Here is a 21,193-nt window from a genome sequence, read left to right as displayed (position 1 = left end):
GGGATAAATGGAAGTCTAAGTTTGGATTAATGTAGAACTGGACATAACATAGAGTCAATTAAATGCATGAACAAAAATGACTCTCCAGTGACCAATTATCTTAAAAAATAAGCAGTTTATAGCTAGACATCGTAGCTAAGATCTAGAGATTTTAACTTTTGAAGAACAGCAAGAAAGACCTCAAATGGTATTTTTACAAGAAGGCTATTATGACCGATATCTATGTTTACATCATTAACAATATCTACAGACCATGGTTATGAAGAGGAGAGAAGGCCTTTCCATACAAGTGTAATTTTGTGCAAGTCATTTGGACTTCAATATATATATTTCTTTATTCGTGAAAATGCTGTTTTTGGAACAGATTTTTCATAGCTTTTGCACATTGAAGAAAATGCATCAGCCAATCACGTTGTGTGAAGTTTGTTACATTGCACTTATGGCTGTGAGGATTATATAACAACAACACTGAGTCTCCATAGACAGCAAACTTTATTTATGACACCTTTCAACCTTGACAAAGGCGTTGAAAACTAGATCCACTCCGTTTTATCTCGTACAATAAAAGCCCATGACATCAAACATTCTCAGGCGAGTATTTAACATTTGTGTGTTGCTTTTATCACGCTCCCAGTGTGTCAAACCCTTAAAAGAGTCAAGTGAGGTAAGATAAAGATCCACAAAGTCTACTTGTTACTACCCAAAGGATATCTTCCTAAGTAAGTACTTGTGTTGCCTGAACCTCACGGAGTAGTTTTGTTGTGTCAATAAAGAACCACTAAAAATGTTTTATTAAAACAGCAACCGTCAGCAAACGCTCATGTGATTCGTATAAGACGGTAGGAACAAACACCCTCTGTTGTTGTTTAAATTAAAGGACTTGCAGTTGTTGAAGAACTTGTTAAATCTAGACTTAGCTGTCTCCTCCTTTTGAAGCCTTTTCCCATCTTTCTCCTATCCATTTCTATTACACAAACTTTGTTTTGCGATTTCATGTCACATTTAGCACGCTTACAGTATTTAAAACCCTAAAAGGAGGTCAAATATGAGTGACAAATTCTGCATTGGGTGGGTGGAAGGTAAGAAAGATGTGTCTAACAAACACAGGTCTTACACCCCGCGTAGACTGGTGCTTTTTTCCCTTTGTGAAACCAAAAGTCAATGTTATTTATCGTAACCTCACATATTTTTGTCAAATGCTTTACATATTTGTTTGTCATTACCAAAACCATGATCTTTTTCTAAGGAAGTACTTGTGCCTAAACCTAACCCGGTAGTTTTGGTGCATCAATCGCCCATTTCACATTAACCTATGATTAAAACGTTAAATTACCAACCGCTAGCAAACACTTGTGATTCCTAAGAAGTTGGGAACAAACAACGTATGTAGTTGTTTAAGTTAACGGACTTGCAGTTGTTGAAGTCCTTTCCCAAGTTTCCCCTCTCCATTTCAATTCAACAAACATGGATTCTCATTTGTAACCCTCTGCTTTAGAAATGTCTGAATAACTGGAACCTTGTACTGCATACTTGTGTGTGAATAATGTTTATTAAAGCTTGTGTGTGTGACATTCTGTCGTCTGGGGTTGTTGTGCAGAGGCTATCAGTGAGAGCAGACCCAGCTTCACACCTCCTCTCAGGATCCATTCCTCCTCTGAGCACCTCCTCCCTCCCTATCTGCCTCCCACACCCAGCACAGAGCAGGTAGGGACGCTGATGTGTTGAGGGAGCATGGATGACAAATACCAGCAATATAACGCAGACGGGACATCAAGGGGTATTAATGGAGAAATGTCAGGGCTCATAAATTTACACATTTTATGCCCTGAATGCATCACACCCTTTGTCAGACTGTGTCCTCTGCTGCTCAGACTGTTGCTCTGAGGATTGTTAGCAGCACTGTTCAATGTGCAATCTGAAGAGATGGCAAGAGTACACACATCCTTTACTCAAGTAGAAGTACAGATACTCGTCGTGTTTAAAAATACTCTGGTGAAAGTAGAAGTACTGACTAAACTTCTTTACTCAAGTAAAAGTAAAGAGGGTTTTGAAATGTACTTCAGTAAAAAGTACCCATAACTAGCAGCTGTTTTAAAGAGTACCTGACCTCCCTTTATATTAATAGAACAATAATGTCATTGTTAGCTAATGAATGTTTCCATGCTGAACAACGGCAACATGACAATGTTTTCATTGGTCCCTCTTCTTTAGAGAAGACCAGGAAATGATGGATACACGGATCGTGTTCAAATCAATAGGCACGCAATGACTCTAAATAATAATGATCACGCCACCAAACACACATTCAAACTAAAGGAACCAGCCTGTTTGGGAAATGTGAGAAGTAGAAAGTACAGGTATTTGGGTTCAACATGTAAGAAGTAGAAAGTACAGGTATTTGGGTTCAAAATGTAAGAAGTAGAAAGTACAGGTATTTGTGTTCAACATGTAAGAAGTAGAAAGTACAGGTATTTGTGTTCAACATGTAAGAAGTAGAAAGTACAGGTATTTGTGTTCAACATGTAAGAAGTAGAAAGTACAGGTATTTGTGTTCAACATGTAAGAAGTAGAAAGTACAGGTATTTGTGTTCAACATGTAAGAAGTAGAAAGTACAGGTATTTGTGTTCAACATGTAAGAAGTAGAAAGTACAGGTATTTGTGTTCAACATGTAAGAAGTCAAAGTAAAAAGTGGTCAGAAAAATAAGTAGTGGAGTAAAGTACTGATGCCAGAAAAATGTACTTCAGTACAGTAACGAAGTATTTGTACTCCAATACTTCCCACCTCTACTACCTTTCTGCTGCTCGCCACCATTGTTCCAGCTGTAGATGCTCTTGTTTGATTGGCTCCTGATGAGCGTTGAGCTGCTGAGAGATTCACCACGGAGGCACATTTTCAATTTTTATTCAAGCCAGGCCTAAAAAGACATTTGTTATGCAGTCATAAAGTGAGACAAGGGAGTTTCTCCCCTTAGCCAGGCGGGATTTACAGTATCAGCTTTTACAGAAACCTCAGATCTCATTACACGATTTAAAATGAGAATAATAAAACAAATGTATTCATGCTATGAATGCAGCAACATTTTTCCTGCTTCCTGCTGCTAAAAGACAATGTTGTGAGGCCAGATTCTGCTGTTCGAGGAAAACAGTGTTTCCTGTAGTGTTGTATATGTTTTGGTACATTTAAATGGTCAGTAAATTAACAATTCATCTCTGAATGTGTTACTCTTTGATATTGTGTTTGTTATCTGTGCCATCTGCTTCTCTCCGTGCTCTCGTGCTTACATTCAAACACTATGCGCTCCTCCTTAAATCAAACATATGCTTTCAGTATATCTTAGCTGTCCCCCCTTACACTCTGAGCTGCCAAACCTTATATTGTAGAGATAAGGAGAGCAGATGGTGATCATAATTGATCTGCAGAACTATACATACATATCCAATGTCCTCCCCCTCGTTTGACAGAAAAAAGTGTCATATAGTTTTGTGAAATATTGTCTGGAAGTTATAATTTTCTTAGTTGAGTTTAAAATAAATATTCCATTGTGATTTAAGAAGTGCTGTCAATCATTATTTTGAAATATCATCATCGATCAGTTTCATTAAAAGAGCATTTTCTCTCAGCTTGAATCCGTATTGCTGCTCATTGTCTTGGCAATTCTGTTTAAAGCGTATTTGCCATTACTTTACAAAGCGTCCCTAGCTTCATCAACCTTTACTCGCCAAAGGAACTGTTTTCAAGCTTTTAAATGAACTGTTTTTTTGTAAAAATCCGTAGAATCAAGAGCTACCAATGTAATGATGGCTAGCCAGATAGCTAACATTCACTAGCTAGCTTGTTAGATGGATAGCTAATGTAAGCTAGTTAAGGAGATTGCTAAATAGAGAACATTAGATAGATAGATAGATAGATAGATAGATAGATAGATACTGTTGCTAGCCAGCTTGTTAGATAACTAGCTAATGTTCACTAGCTAAATAGCTAACGGTCGCTAGCTGGTCGCTAAACAGTTGGTTTTCAAGAAGCCACTCCAACAAAGCATATTTTTACCGTTTGATTTCTCAAGTGTTCGCCTTCACCTGCTGCCTTTACTTCGAGGGTGTCTTTTCGGATTTAATATGCCTGAAATCTCCTATTGTCAAGATCAATGAACTCTCCAGTTATTGAACCAGGGTGGCTTCACAATTATATTGGTAGATGAAATGGTTTGCATCTGATTGTTCTAGCGTTGACACACCCTTTGGGTCATTGCACTTAAATTCTCATAGCATACGCTGCTACCTCAGTGGATAAACAATCAGAGTTTAAGAGTAAGGTCTTGTGCTGAATCAGGCTCTCCATCTTCCAGTCATGACTCAGTAAAACAGTCTGAAACAGTCTAGACAGCAGAGAGGTTAATGCTCAAAAGAGGAGGTGCTTGGTTGACTTTTATTGATGTCTCATGAAATCCCTGATGCACCTTGTTCATTTGAGTGTTTGCTAACTGATGAGATTTATTGATAATAACAGTACGTTCAAAAGGTGCTTTGTCATCTTCAGAGAGGACAGCTGATCAAACTGGGCAATTAAGTTCCAGTGATGAGATTGCAGAAAACTCAGAGCTCAATAAAACTCCAGTGTTGGATCAGAGTTCAAATAAGATGATGTGGTAGAAAAAGAGAGACAGTTTAAAAAGAATACATCTGTGGATTATTTTGTATGTTTTTCCACATTTCTCTTCAATGCTACCTCTTTTGAAAACACCACATCTCTTCCATTTTAAATTCTGATTGTCTGCACATGTTTTACCATATTCTCGTTGTTCTTTTGTATATTAGAGTTAGGGTTAGGGTTAGGCAAATCCCTTGTATGTGTAAACCTATTTTGGCAATAAACCTCATTATGATTCTGAAGTGAGTTAAACATACTTTAAAGGGGACCTATCATGCTAAATGCACTTTTGTACGTCTTTTATACATGAATATGTGTCCCCGGTCTTCCAGTGAACTCACCAAGTGTCAGAAAACACAACCCTCTCTATTTTCCTCCATACCCAAATCTCTAAAAAAGGGGCTGCAACGGATCTGATAAAAACTGATCCAGATTTGAACACTGTCCTGACGTCAGGACGGTGGCGCTACGGCTATTGGGCCAACTCCACCAATCAGGAGGAGACAGCCACGGCCATTGCCGTTCGAAAGCGCTGGAGACGCTGTAGTACATATGCCAGGCCTGTAGGTGGTGCTGTTCTCACTGAATCTGCCCAGAGCTAGAAATGGTCAAATTGAGCAAAATGAGGCATGTCTAAAATGCATGATCTGTTTGGTATTTTGAAAAAAAAAAAGTATAAATATGCCTTATATAGGTATGGTCCTACACTATATTATTCAAATATAGCATGATAACTCCACTTTAAGATTAACACATTTCATCATGATATCACAGTCATATTGTCATTAATAATACATGGTTTATTGTTATCACACAGTTTACATGTTTATAATTATACATATGTATCAAATACTGGCACATGATGGCTTGCATTGGCAGAACATGAGAAACCACACTGTCAGTACGAGACACACAGAACAGCAGCTCGATGCCAAAGCATGACACCCTCATGGATCCACATCATACGGAGTCACATATTCACAAAGCACGCTGCAGCAATATGGCGTCTGATAGCAAGAGTGTCAATAACTGTGCTCACACACACGATGCAAGGCTTATATCATTTATGTAGGATTTGCAGAGAATGTTTTATTGAGCATTACTGGGGTGCAGTACTGTTACTGCATTAGTTTAAATACACTCTAATTCCCTGTGTCCACATACTGTAGTGTCTTTTCTGAGCACAGCGTCTTTTTAAAGTGCTTCTAATAAAGCAACCAAGAGTAAGCGCTGGACATAGCGTCTATTTCTGAAAGCTTACTCTGTCGTGGCTTCCTTCCTTGTTCATCTATCAAGCCACTAGACGCCTTAAACAGACATGTTTTAACTAGTTTTCTTCCCTTATATTTGTGTTACTTACAGTTTGAAGATTTGCTTGGCCTCCGATGGTTTGGATGGTATTAAGCGATGTGTTCGCTCAAAGATATGTGCAACAAAGAAAAGAGGCCTTTACAATATTCAAAACAAATAAGCAAAACTCAAATAAAACAACAAACAACTTATTCTTTCTTCTTGATAAGGCTTATATAACTTAATGACTTAAAGGGTATTTGAACGGTTAAAAACTGTTCCTCGACGGCGTCTTTCAAGCAGGTTGCCCATCTCTTTCACTTTAGAGGAGGCGCCGTGGGAATTGTAGTCTTTTATAGTGTGTTGACTACAGACGTCACAATTAGGTGGCCTTTCTTATAAAATCTAAATACTGGCTCTAACAGACTCCGACGTTGTGCTTCGAGTTGAAAATAGTTAGAATTTTCCGAAAAAAAGGGTTTGTGACGTGACTGTAGGAAACAGAGAAGAAGCTTAGTTTTGGGCCGTGTCTTTCAGATGGAAACTAACCGAACACAGACGTGGCCTCTATTTACTTCAATTAAACATGACTTTTTTTCATCATCCATTCACTGTGGAGTTATCTGAGAAAAACAACGTCTGTTTTCTTTTGTGCGGCCGCTCTGAGCGCTTCGAGTTGAAAATATCTCATATTTTCAGAAAGTGTGTTGACGTCACTACGACATCAAGGAGTACTTTGTTTTTGGCTTTGTCTGTCAGACAGAAAAGATCGTATCTAAGACGTAGCCCTCGTACACTTCAATGAATTACTGTTTTTCGTTATTCATTAACCATGGAGGCATTATTTAAGACTTCAAAGTAACACAAGATGAGTTATAAATGCAGAAAGGCTAATTTTGGAGGTGAAGTATTCCTGGAAACCTGGTCCAGTCCTTTGACCGATCCTCACCTCTTATCATATTAACCTGGTTCATTGTTTGGTATACCTTTTGAATTCCTACATAATCATAAAAACATAGATTCTTCTTTTCTTTTCCATTCGAATGTGTGCCTATTTTGATATTATAATGTTTATTTCATCATTTAAAGGTGGGGTAGGTAAGTTTGAGAAACCGGCTGGAGATACACTTTTTGTTATATTCCGAATGCTCTTAACATCCCGATAGCAATGAATATCTGAAGTGCTTTGACAAAAAATCCATAAAAAAATATCATCTGTGGAAGCCGTAGTACTGTAAAAAGCACGACCAATCATCTGAGCCGGCCCGGCTAAAATAACTGGATGGCCTACCTGCCTGTCAGCCTTCCATCTGTGCACAAACTTATCTCGTGCCCTCATTGGTCATGTGCGCGTTCGTGTGTGTTGGAGGAGGGGCTCTGTAAGGAAGTGGCAGATTTTTTCCGGCTGTGTATTTTCAAATTCTAGCGCACTCGAGCTGGTTTCTCCAAAATTACCTACCCCACCTTTAAGTATAGGCCTCGGTTCCCACCAGGCAGATATTAACAAGGTTCAAGGTTCTTTATTGTCAATCTGACATAGCTACAGAGTAATTATGCAGTTGAAAATCTTATGTCACAGGCTTCTCCAACAATGCAACATAATAACATAACATAATAACAATAAGAGCATGAGCAATACAAAAATAATAATAGTTATAAAAATGAAATAAAGTTATGATGTGGAATAGTGCAGTATGAGTCTATATACAAGTTATTGGAATGATATATATATATTAGGTATTAGATACATACTACTGAGTAGCAGTTGAATGTTTGATGTTGTTTCAACAGTTCAATTTTTTAACAGTCTCACTGCCCGCGGGAAGAAACTGTCTCCGAATCTTCTTGTCCTTGCCAGGATGCTGCGGTAACGTCTGCCAGACGGCAACAGAAAGAACAGTTTGTGGCTGGGGTGATGGGGGTCTTTGATAATCCGTAGTGATTTCTTCCTGAGCCGCTGGGAGTAAAGGTCCTCCATGGATGGCAGCTCCGTCCTGGTGATGTGCTGTGCAGTTTTCACCACCCTCTGTAAAGCCTTACGATCGAGGTCGGTGCAGCTGCCGTACCAGGCCGTCATGCTGCCAGTGAGGATACTCTCTATCGTGCACCTGTAGAAGTTGCAGAGTATCCTGGAATCCATTTTGAACCTCCTCAACCTGCGGAGGAAGAAGAGCCGCTGTCGAGCTTTCTTGGTGATGGTGGTGGTGTGAAGAGACCATGTCAGGTCCTCAGTGATGTGGACCCCAAGGAACCTGAAGCTTTTGACTCTCTCCACCGTAGTCCCATTGATGGCGATGGGGGCGTGTCCCTCTCCCTGCTGCTTCCTGTAGTCCACAATCAGCTCCTTTGTTTTGCTGATGTTGAGATGGAGGTTGTTCTCCTGGCACCAAGATGTCAGGTTTTCAACCTCCTCTCTGTACGCCGTCTCGTCATCGTCTGTGATCTGGCCGATGACGGTCGTGTCATCAGCAAACTTCACGATGGTGTTGGAGCTGTGTGTGGCCACGCAGTCGTGGGTGAACAGGGAGTAGAGGAGAGGGCTGAGCACGCAGCCTTGAGGGGCACCGGTGTTGAGAATCAGGGTGGAGGATGTGATATTTCCCACCCGCACTGCCTGGGGTCTGCCCGTCAGGAAGTTCAGGATCCAGTCACAGAGGGCGCTGTTGAGCCCGAGGTCTCTGAGCTTGATGGCCAGCTTGGAGGGCACAATGGTGTTGAATGCTTAACTGTAGTCAATGAACAGCATTCTCACATATGTGTTCCTGTTCTTCGGGTCCAGGTGTGAGAGGGCAGTGTGGAGGGTGAGGGCTATGGCGTCGTCTGTGGACCTGTTTGCTCTGTAGGCAAACTGCAGGGGGTCCAGAGATTCAGGGAGGGAGGAGGTGATGAATAATTTGACTAACCGCTCAAAGCACTTCATTATGATGGAGGTGAGTGCTACTGGGCGGTAGTCGTTGGGGCAGGTGATGATTGTCTTTTTGGGGACAGGAATGATGGTGGAGTGTTTAAAACATGTGGGGACTACAGACTGCAGCAGGGACCTGTTGAAGATGTCTGTGAACACCTCTGCCAGCTGAACTGCACACACCCTGAGAACACGGCCAGGGATGCCATCAGGTCCAGGAGCCTTGTGTGGGTTAACCCTTTTAAAGGATTTACACACATCTGCCCTATTTAAAACAAAAGGGCAGTGTAGCTCCTGGTCCCTCTGTACCTCCACAGCCTGGCTGCTCTCAAAGCGTGCAAAAAAACTGTTTAGCTCATCTGGGAGAGATGCGCACGCAGACACTCCCGCAGCACCCCCCGCTGCTCCTTTGTAGTCAGTCATTGTCCTTAGTCCCGCCCACATATTCCTAGTGTTACAGCCTTTGAAGTCAGATTCCACCTTGTCTTTGTACTGTCTCTTTGCATTTTGAATTGCTCTCCGGAGATCATACCTAGACTTCCTGTACTCCTCCAAATCTCCCGCTGTGTGCGCGAGAGTGCGCGCTTTCAGTTTGCCGCGCACCTCACCGTTTACCCAGGGCTTTTGATTTGGGAATGTCCGTACAGAAACCTTCGGTACCACGTCATCGATGCATTTCCCAATGTAGCAGATGACAGTGTCCGTGTGTGTGTTGATGTTATTTTCCTCAAACACACTCCAATCCGTAGATGCAAAGCAATCCTGCAGTGCTGAATCTGACTCCTCGCTCCATCGTTGTACTGTCCTTGTTATCGGTCTGTCCCTTTTAAGTTTCTGCTTGTACGCAGGCAACAACAGTAGTGAGATATGGTCTGATTTGCCGAAGGGAGGGCGAGGGAGAGCCTTATATCCATTCCGGAAAGGGGAATAAACATGGTCCAGTATGTTTCCCCCGCGCGTCGGGAAGTTGATGTGTTGGTAATATTTTGGCAAAACCTTCTTCATGTTGGCGGTGTTGAAATCTCCGGCCACAACGAACGCCGCATCTGGCCGTGAAGTCTCGGTTTTATCAATAAACCCAAACAGCTGATCGAGTGCCGTGTTGTTGTCGGCGAGTGGCTGCGGCGGGATATACACTGCTGTTATCACAACAGATGTGAATTGCCTCGGCAGATGGAAGGCCCGACATGAGATCATGAGGTGCTCGAGATGTGCGGAACAGTCCGATGAAATAATCTTCACATCTGAGCACCAGTTGTTGTTAGTCATTACACACACACCGCCTCCCTTACTTTTCCCCGAGTTAGCAGTCCGGTCCTGACGAAAAATAGAGAATCCGTCAGGGACAATAGCGGAGTCCGGGATAGCGGGGTTGAGCCAAGTCTCAGTGAGAATGAACACGTTACAGTTCTTAATGTCCCGTTGAAAAGCAATCCGGCTTCTGAGTTCATCTAGCTTATTTTCAATGGATTGAACATTAGCCAGAAGAATACTCGGAAGAGGGGGCCGATTCTCTCGTTTTCTCAGTCTGACCAGCAACCCGGCCCGGCATCCCCGCTTTGTCTTCTTCTTGCGTCTCTCAGGTAGAACAGCAACAGGTAGCCATGGTGAATCTCCATTGTTTGTCGGAGGGTTATTATTGTCCACGAAGTTTCGCAATTGGAAAAGTTCCTCTCTGCTATATTGTATGGCAGAGTAGGTGCGGTCGGCTAGCATGTTGCGAACCATGTTAAAAGTAAAACGGCAAAAGTAAAAGAAATATGTACAAACAGCTGATGTCTTGGTCTTTAAGAGTCTTAATCTTTAAGTTGTTTAGATAGACATGTTTTTACAGAAGGCAGATCTGTTTATGGCTAAAAATCACTTTGAAATGCAGGGCAGGTGAAGACCTCTCTCTCTTTGTTTGGTGTGAATGCAGAGAATCACCAATTGCTGGCTGTTACTTTCATCATTTATCATTTCATTTCATTTACTGCTTAAAATCAATAATTTCTACCAGTGGGACTTCTCAAAACAGTCCAGTTCACAGGGTATCCTCAGTCTAACGTAACCCTTTGCTATCCTGCTGTAGATTTCTCCCATATTAATTAACATGTAACACAGATATAGTCTGATATATGACATGTTGAGTCGGTGCAGAACATGTGGAGAGACGGACAGATGATGTGACCAAAACATCTTCAGCAGACAGATGGCTTTCATCACACACATACACACACACACACACACATACACACACACACACACACACACACACACACATACACACACACACACATACACACATACACACACACACACACACATACACACACACACACACACACACACACACACACACACACACACACACACACACACGCAGCGACATGTGTTTGAGTATATGTCCCCTGCTGGAGGTGTAACAGTAGCTCATTAGGGCTTTGGCGCCACACAACACTCTGCAGGATTGTGAGAACTGAAAATATACACAAAGAGAGAACACACACACACACACACACAGGACACAGCTAATAGGGAAGGAATTAAGAAGATGTAGAAGAAGAAAAATAGAGGAATAGATGGAATCAAAGCAATAAAGGCGGAGATTTAAGAGAGGGTTTGTGAGGTGGAAAATAAAGAGGAGGACATCAGGGAAAAGGTAGAGAGGGAAACAAGTGCGTCAGAACTGCTGTAAATGAGTGTGTGTGTCGTGTGTGTGTGTGTGTGTGTGTGTGGGGGGGGGGGGGGGGGCTTTTATCTTCTCTGACTTGCAAACCACTTCTGGGAAAGACTATCTGCTGCATCCATTAATCTCCTTTTAATAATTAATGCCATCTTCTCCACACGGAGTTTCGCCTGAGCATTTAGCACTCTCTGATCATTTGCATATTTGTTCCCTTTCAGGCCACCGTACAGCTGGATTTGCCTAAAGCTGCATTTATGTGTCACAGATAGGATTTATGACTGTAATATTTATCAACTTAAGTAATTAGCAACTGTATTGCAGTGTGTTAGCAGTTTTTTATTTCGGGTTTTCTCTACTATTTTCCAGATGTTAGGAACTCAATATCTCGGGAAGGCCTAGAGGGAATTTCTTTAAATGTATCACCAACGTTAACATGGAATCAAAGATGAGCTGATTCAAATTTGGTAGACAAAGGTCAATATCACACTGAGTTATCATGCTTAGGGTGACGATTTCTCACAAATGGACAGACAAACTGTAACTTGACTGGTTTGTAGTGGCATACAACCAAGACGAGCTAATTGTAGTTAGCCATGCTAGCCTCGTCACTTTATTGATGATGAGTCAGAAATATCTAATCACTTATCGGATGGATTGCTTTATGGTAGATGTTCATGTTCTTTAGGGAAAACAGCTGATGTTTCAATTAAAGCGGTTACAGATTATGAAGTTATTTGTGTTTCTGATTGATATTCCAAATACAGCTAATGGATGGATTGCCTTTCAATTTGGTGCAGATACAGTATGTTTCCCAATAACTCAGTTGTTCAATTAGTACCTTTGTTCGGATAATCTTTGAGTTTGTGCAACACTTTCCCAACCTGTTAAGCCCCAAAGCCCCCGTCGGCGGGTCTTTTTTTTTCTTCCACAAAAAAATTTTAAAATAAAAAATATTTTTTATTTTTTATAAAAAAACATTATTTTAATTTTTTTTCTTTGGATGGAATGAATACCTATGGTGATAATTCAATGTAATCATTTTTATAGTCTGGTACCTGAAAAAGGTCAAATGGCACTGATGGAACCAGATGTACCCAAATGTACCGAAAGCTTATTCCGCCTGGAACTTTTTTTTGCTAAACCTCTCTAAAAAGGTCAAATTTAACTTGTTTTGCCTCAATCTTGATACAGGGTACTTATTATATGTTATAGTTTGGATTCCTAAAGCTTTTAGTCTACCATCCCATCATTCAAGGGTGGTTTTCACTATAAGTAATGTTTTTTCTTTAGGCGGAGGTAAGAATTTACCTTTTTTTACTATGTTCCATCTGAATTTACTCTGACTGAGAGAAATCTATATTAATTCTGACACTTCTACATCCAACTCACAGATGTAACCTTGCTTTGATAAAATAAATTATTCATATAACCCTTTTAGAAGTTAAGTTGTAGTCATTTGTTTTGGGCATGTCATTTTCGAGCCTGAAACCTGAAAAACAGGCTCGGGGCTTAACAGGTTAATGAATAAACACCAGCAAAACTGAGACCCATCAACCTCTGCTGCACGTTGTTTTCACTTCAAATTAACAAATGCTAGCATGCTAACACATTGCTTTGGCAATACTCTGTGTTTTGGTAATGCCAATAAAGATCTTTTGAATTTGAATTGAAATGTAATGATGTAGCCAAATACACAAAAGAAGAGACAGTAACCGGAGCCAATCATTGCACATGCTTCTGTCACATGACATGCACCACATAAACTATGGTTAACAAATTCCAATTAAATAACCAATATAATGATTGGTTAGTTTCTGATTTCTCTCATTAATCTTTTGGTTGTTTTCCAATTACAATACACACATTGTTTATAGCTGACTCTGATGATGGAGGGTTTGACATTGACTGATGTGAATGTGAAGATCACTGCACCATGACCAACAAATTAATCCCACAATGTAATTTGATTGAAATTTAGATGGAAATTATAATTGATCCATCATCAGCACTTTTTTATAGCACATGCATTTATTCAGGTTGCACATTTTATATATATTATTACAATAAGCAGTAATTTCTTCATCTTAGTCTCCTTTTATTTTTTATAAGCACATGCATGACATTACATTACATGACATGTTACTTGTTAGACACTTTTATCCAAAGCGACTTACATACTCAATACTGTGGACAATCCCCACAGGAGCAATTTGGGGTGAAGTGTCTCAGGGACACAACGACATGCTGACTGCAGTGGGGTTTGAACCTGTGCTCCCTTGATCCGAACACATACACACAACCCACTGCGCCACACGCCATTTTGTCCTTTCTCCTGTGGGTACTGTCTAAAGTATTGATGTATTACATGATGATATAAGTAATGTAAAGCGCTTTGAACACTTGAAAAAGCGCTAAATAAATGCAATGAATTGTTATTATTATTATTATTATTATTATTATTATGTTGAGGTGGAAAGAGCACATAAGCAGAGACGCACATAGAACGTTGCTTAAAACCTGTTTTCTTTTAACCGAGGATTGCATTTAACATTCTCTTTAAATTCGTCAATGTACTTCAGATTTTCATATCCAACAACTACGCTGTGGCTTCTGTGCATACAACAAACAAGCCTTTAAAAGTTGAGAGTACTAATGGGGACACATCATCTTTGTCCGATTTCTAACTTGAAGGTGAAACTCTTGGGTGTCCTTCAGGATTCAGTAACTGAAAAGAGAAAACATAACTTGACTTTCAATGAGTAAAACTTCCAATTTCCTTTTCTGTTTGAGTACGAGCCATCCTAAAATAATCTTTGTACAGATCAACAACATTACAAAACATATACTGTGGTCATTTACAACTGGAAATGAAATGTAGGCTTTCTAAATGGACGTTTTCACTCAGATGTACCCATGAGTCCAGTACAGCGTTTCAAAGCCTTAGATTATCTCCAACATTCAAAGCTCTCCGTAAAAACCTGGAGAAAAACTCCTCTAATTTCCCCCTCTGATGGTTCCTGGGACAATATATCACCAACTTCTGCTGTGCTTTTTAGGATAAAATAAACGGTGGAGACGGAGCAGCTCCCAGAGGAGAGGAGATACCAGAGAGATTAAATAAAAACAGACCAACAGGATGTTCAAGAACCGGTTAAAAAACCTCTCTGTGGAACACAAGTAATCTGGTTCCTGCTCTCAAATATTCATGAAGCTGTTTGAATAGAGAGCAGTCCTAACTCAAACACACACATACTCAATTTAACTTAACTTGTCCTCAAAGACTGGCCTGTCTGAGTGTGTGTGTGTGTGTGCGTGTGAGTTGTGGATGTAAGCGTGTATAAGTATGAGGAAGACAGAAAGTGTGTGTGTAGTTGTGTTTGTGTGTAGCCTCTGCACTCTGATTTGACACTTTGCTTTGAGAGAGCCTGGAGTCTGCCCCGAGCACTTTATCGTGTGTGTGTGTGTGTGTGTGTGTGTGTGTGTGTGTGTGTGTGTGTGTGTGTGTGTGTGTGTGTGTGTGTGTGTGTGTGTGTGTGTGTGAGATAACTTGTATTTAGGTGATACTGAGGTTATCTGTCTGTACATCAGTTCAGTGTGTTCAATTACGGTGTATCAGGGGTAATGCTTGTTACGTGTGTGTGTGTGTGTGTGTGTGTGTGTGTGTGTGTGTGTGTGTGTGTGTGTGTGTGTGTGTGTGTGTGTGTGTGTGTGTGTGTGTGTGTGTGTGTGTGTGTGTGTGTTAGTGTGCTGGTGTGTATAATAGACTCTCCTAACAGCTGTGTGTATGTGTGTGTGGGTGTGTTGCCTGAGTGTTTGTGAGTCTGTCAATGAACTACACACCTGAAGAATAGTTACAGTACCAGTGAGCTCACTCTGAGATTTAGTCCACTGGAATTCAGTCCACTTTCGTTCTAAAATAATTTTGCCCTGTTTTGAGGTGTGTGTAAACTTGTTAAAAGTCATATTAGCAACGTTAGAAGCTCAGTGTCAAATGCCTATATGTGTCGACAAAAGACCAACATGCATAGACAAGAAATTCCTTTTAACAGGGCCCTATTCTGCTCCTTCTCAGGTTTCATATCGGCCTTTTGTGGTTCTTTCTTGACATGTCTCCGCGCTTTAATGTTTTATAGTTTCTTTAGTTTTCTCATGGTGTTTTCTGATGGATGTAAACAGTTTGTTGTCCACAGCTGATGGTAATTAACCAGCCTTTAGATTGATTTGACTGCACAGAGTCCCTTGATCAGAGCATTCTCCGTAGCAACGAAAAATAGCAGACCTCTAGAATGTCCAAATTGACCAATCAGAATCAAGTATTCTTAGCTGTTGGCAGTGCCTTTATATCTCCTCTCCTGGCAGAACTTCAACAGGTATTTCTCTATTTCTTAAGAGTGACAACCTAACGTAGCTACTTCACGTCTCCTCTCCCTGAAACCTCGCTGGATCCCATTTCTAACCCTGAAACTCCCCGTGGAACAGCAGGAAATTGGAGGATTTTCTATGTTACTGTCTATTTCACTCTTATTTTGCTGTCGAAAATGTCTTCTGAAGACTCCTCTCCAGATGCGTAGGTCGAAAGGTCGATGGGGAATAATTGGCTGGGGGTTTAAAAGAAAACCTGGTAGGTAGGCTCTCCAACCTCTTACTGAAATGAGCTTGTTATTAAGGAGAGCTGGAGTAGAATAACATCATGAAACACCTCCAACTTGCTTCATGTCTTCATAACTTTCTCTCCTCTCCTCAGGTATTTGCATATTGCTCTCTCTCTCTCGGCTTCGCATGTAATTATCTCCAACACTTGATAAAACCCTCCATCTCCCCCTCTCAATCTCGCTTTATTGCCATCGTTATATTGCACTTAATCATCCCGTTGGTTTCTGATCTACGCTTCCTCGTGTCACGCTTTCTCCGTCTCCTGTCATCCCCCCTCTTTTTTCCTCGTCTCTCCTTTCTTTACCATCCTCCGAGCAAAGTTCCCCTGTTGAGGATTTGTCAGAAAATGGGTCAAATAGCAACAAATAATGACTCCCTGCTTCCCTTCTCTGTCTGCTTTACACCACAGCTGGTTTGACTTCAAGCTTGTTTATTCCCTCCACCTCCAATCCCTGCTGCCTCTGCTTTCATCTCGCAGGGTTGCAGGTTTAATCTCACGCCTGCGTTCTGACACTTTCATGCTTTTGCTCAATGTGCTAAAAGGTTTAAGTAGATTTCCAGCATGCAGGAGGTCTACTGTACCTACCTGTACTTTGACATCTTCATACAACTAAGAACACCTTGTTTTTAAAGCCAATGCATCATGGGTAACCTGCACCTACACACATAATACTTCTAATGATCTTCTGCAAACTAATCCATGTTTTTGTCTCACGGTGTTTGATTGATTCAGTTTGAATGTCCTGCTTTACTAGGTACACACATAACAGCTCATTAATTCATATTAGGCTCTGCACAGCAGGACGCCGCCTGCTCAGCGGTGTGTGTGTGTGTGTGTGTGTGTGTGTGTGTGTGTGTGTGTGTGTGTGTGTGTGTGTGTGTGCTTCTGTTTAATCTTATTATTAGGAACAAAGATGGAGGGAGGAGCATTAAATCAACACAACCCTGAGGTTCAGATGTGGCTCCTCTGTGATGATCACATGGGTTCTTTTTTTTTGCATCGGTCTTGCTTTTCATTCCATTCGATACCCCTCAGGGTGCTTTTATGAAAATGTCTTTAGTTCATTTTAAACAAACACAAGTCCAATTATTATGGTTTGTTTGGGCTGCTATGAAGCTGTATATTAAACCCTGGTAAAGGAAAAACTACTAAACGGAGACTTGAAAGACTGAAAAGAGACTTGAGACTCGAAAAGGTCTAAAGGGTTGTAGGGTCACAGATGCATGATATCATGTATTCACATCCCATAACACACATTTAAAGTCTCAATATAGCTTTTTTAACCAGTTTTTCTGCATGTTTTTTTTTTATTTCCAGGATGATCGAGTACTCGTTGGACCTTCAGAACCTGAACTTCACCGCCATCAGGACAGTGAGGGTGCTGCGGCCTCTCAAAGCCATCAACAGGGTGCCAAGTAAGTCACAACGCAAAGGATTTCCAGTCACTACATTAAATGTTGGTTCCACTTTACATTAAGGTACATATATTCACCATCAACTAGTTGTTCATTAACATGCATGTTGCTCGCCTGTCCTCTGTTGTACTGAAAATGAATGCTGCCATATAAGGCCCATATTGAGCAAAGCATATTAAGACCAAAACTCATGTACAACAACGTCCTTACTTGCAATAAATAAGCACTAATTAGAGGGTTATTGAGGAAAAACTTTCAACTAATGGCTTATTACTTGTAGAATATGGTCATGTAGAATAAGGCATTAATACGTGTTTTATAATGACTAATAAAGAGCCAATATACTGCTAACATGAATGTTAATTAACAACTAGTTGATGTTGAATATGTGTACCTTAATATAACGTGGTACCAACACATTTGTATAGTATAAAACTACCCTTAATGGAGAGAGTAAACATTGGTGCCACATCATGGAGTGATTGTGCTGCTTAGAGAAGAACCAGATTATTATTACGAATGAAAAAAGACTATTATATATCTGAGAACTGGGAGATGAAAGGATGTTCATTCATGTCTGTTGCTCTCATTCAGCACCGTGGACATCTGCCCTCAGAGTCTGGAGCTCAGTGTCCGAGGAGCTGATTATGAGTCATTTTGAGCCAGAAATACCTGGACTGTGAACACGTTCAGATTGGATTCAATGCGACACGATAATACTTTAATGGTCAGATCAAGTCTGAAATGCTCCTTGCATCACAGCAGCTCCATGTGTAACATCAACATAGACAGATATCAAGACACAACACATGGAAAACAATCAACAAACATTGAACATAACAGCAGGATCAGTGAGAGATGCTCAAAGAGCCTTCAGCGTGCATCGGATCTGGATTCAGCTCTGTGTTCACTGAGAGGATCGACTGGAGCACAAAGGATGCTTCAGGCTGACTTTATTCAATCTCCATTAGATGGTAGCAGTTCAGATGCTCTGTTCAGAGCATGCTTTGGGTCCCAGATGATGTTGTTGGACAGCCTCTCAGGTCATTATGGTATAATGAGTCATAAAGTCTCTGACAGGGTGGACCAACCATCTAGATAACAGGATATACTTATTACCTGGCTGCAGAGTGAGGGACTTGGCTTTGGGATGAATGCTGTAGAGCCACTGTAGCATGCAACTTATCAAAGTTTGTTCTGTGTTGCTTTTGCAAAAAACGTAGATTTTTCGAGTTCGAATCAGGTTTATTGCCAAGTAGGTTCACACAGACAAGGAATGTGCTTTTGTGCATAATGGTGCCTGTATAGAAGTGGAAGAGCTGTGCAGTTTTAAAAGACGTATAATAGTGCAGAAATGTGCCATATATTGTATTTTTGATTAAAGATCTGCGTTGAATGGCTCAATGCAGATTTCATTGTCAGAAAGACTTTGAAATTGCTTTGGTTGATAATGGTGCATATATAAAACAAAAGTAAGAAGAATTAGGAAGGTGAATTTAGAACACAAATATTGTAAAAACTATTTCAAACATGCAATTAAGGGGGAATCTTTATAACAAATGTTTAATTAGGGTTAGGGTTAGGTTTGTGCAAAGTAAAATATGTTCAGTTTAGCAGGATTCAAAGTGGAAGAGCTGTGCACTTTCGAGAGGTAAGCAGAGATGTTATGTCTGCATTGAATGGCTCCAAAGCAGCCTCTGTGTTATTGTCAGACAGAGTTTGGTGACTTAGCTTTGACTGTACCATATAACGTATGAACTTTAATTTGGTGTCCCTTTTGTATAAACTTCAGAATCCGATTTAGTGCCAAATGTAAAGGTGTATACATACAAGGACATTGCTTTGGTACATAATGGTGCATTCATAAACAAAGTAAGGAAAATTAAGTTGTACATATAGAACTATTGGAAAAATAACAAGGGGGAATATTTAGAAAAAATCTAAATAAATAAAAACAAAAAGTACAATACGAATATGACAAATACAATAATAGAGTTAGGGGTTTTCAATATGAAATAATCAGCTAGAGGAAGATTATCACAAAAGGATTTAAGGGGAGACTTTCACCATAAGAGTCTTACTATGATCAGTTAGGGGGAGACTTTCACAATAAGAGTCTTACTATGATCAGTTAGGGGAGACTTTCACAATAAGAGTCTTACTATGATCAGTTAGGGGAGACTTTCACAATAAGAGTCTTACTATGATCAGTTAGGGGAGATTTTCTCAATAAGGCTCTAAGGGGAGACTTTCACCATAAGAGTCTTACTATGATCAGTTATGGGGAGACTTTCACAATAAGAGTCTTACTATGATCAGTTAGGGGTAGACTTTCACAATAAGAGTCTTACTATGATCAGTTAGGGGTAGACTTTCACAATAAGAGTCTTACTATGATCAGTTAGGGGTAGACTTTCACAATAAGGCTCTGACTAAGGGGATACTTTCACCATAAGAGTCTTACTATGATCAGTTAGGGGTAGACTTTCACAATAAGGCTCTAAGGGGAGACTTTCACAACAAGAATTTGAGGGTAGACTTTCACAATAAGAGTCTTACTATGGTCAGTTAGGGGAGACGTTCACAATAAGACTCTGAAGTGAGATTTTCACAATAAGAGTCGTATTTTGTTCAGTTTGTTTAGTTACTTAGATGTTTTGAGTAAGTGAGTTTGTTTGTTACTGATGTAGGTAGTAACAGAATAATGTGAGGTAGAAAGTGTGTTAAGTAGTTAAATAGTAAGTTAGTGTTTGTATAAGCGCTTTTCACTTTTGAAAGGAGATATCATTGTGCAGAAATGTGCAGAATGATTTTATTTTGGATTGAACATCTGCTTAGAAAGGCTCCAGAAACAGCTCCCGTGTTTTTGTCAGACAGAGTTTGGTGTTCGCCGCTCTGCTCACAGATGGCTCGTGGTATTGTTAGCCACACAACAAATGCTGCAGTCCTGACACGGTGCCACGTCGTTATTCATGCTGGATCCAACGGGACTTGAAAGCAGCACCATTGTACCTGCAGCAACACGTCCATGCGGCCGAAATGCCTGCTTGTGTTGGCTGTGGTTATGCTGATTGTGTACCTGTTGTCACAATGAGCTTGGTGCAGTTGTGGAAATAGATTTTGTTCTCTCATGCATTTCAATGGACATCTGAACGTGGATTTCATCTCCTCTCAGACGGTGTATTCTACATTCTTGGCTGTTTTATCTGCAAATTATAGAGGTGCTGCGGGCTATTTAAATTCCTAAAGAGCTAGTTGATCCAGTCGGAGTTATAATTGGTACAAAACCCAAACTATCACTGAAGCATTGCTCAGACATTAAGTGTTTTTAGCGCCTAACCCCCGTCACTTCGATTCAGAGTGCAGCTCAGTCTCCTTTTTGATGAGAATAATCAGAGCTTGCTTCTTTTCTTTTGCATTAATGCTTTATGTGTAAATTGCACCTAGCAGGCAATAATTTCAAGAAGCTATGAGTGCTCTCTAAGTCGGATATGCTGGTGCTTGAAGTTAATGTTGTTTTGCTTCCTTCATGAGTATAATTGCTAAACCTCCCACAGCTCATAAATCGGCAACATAAACTATCTGAGCAATTTAGTGTTTCTTTCTCAGAG

General features: G+C 40.4%; 1 pseudogene; it reads left to right on the top strand.

Annotated features, from left to right (window-relative positions):
• LOC117471605 overlaps nucleotides 1-21,193 on the top strand; it is a 195,317-nt pseudogene that overhangs the window by 133,358 nt on the left and 40,766 nt on the right.

The sequence above is a fragment of the Trematomus bernacchii genome, unplaced genomic scaffold (genome assembly GCF_902827165.1).
Source record: "Trematomus bernacchii unplaced genomic scaffold, fTreBer1.1, whole genome shotgun sequence".
Taxonomy (NCBI): domain Eukaryota; kingdom Metazoa; phylum Chordata; class Actinopteri; order Perciformes; family Nototheniidae; genus Trematomus; species Trematomus bernacchii.
This window is presented reverse-complemented; position numbering and strand designations above follow the sequence as displayed.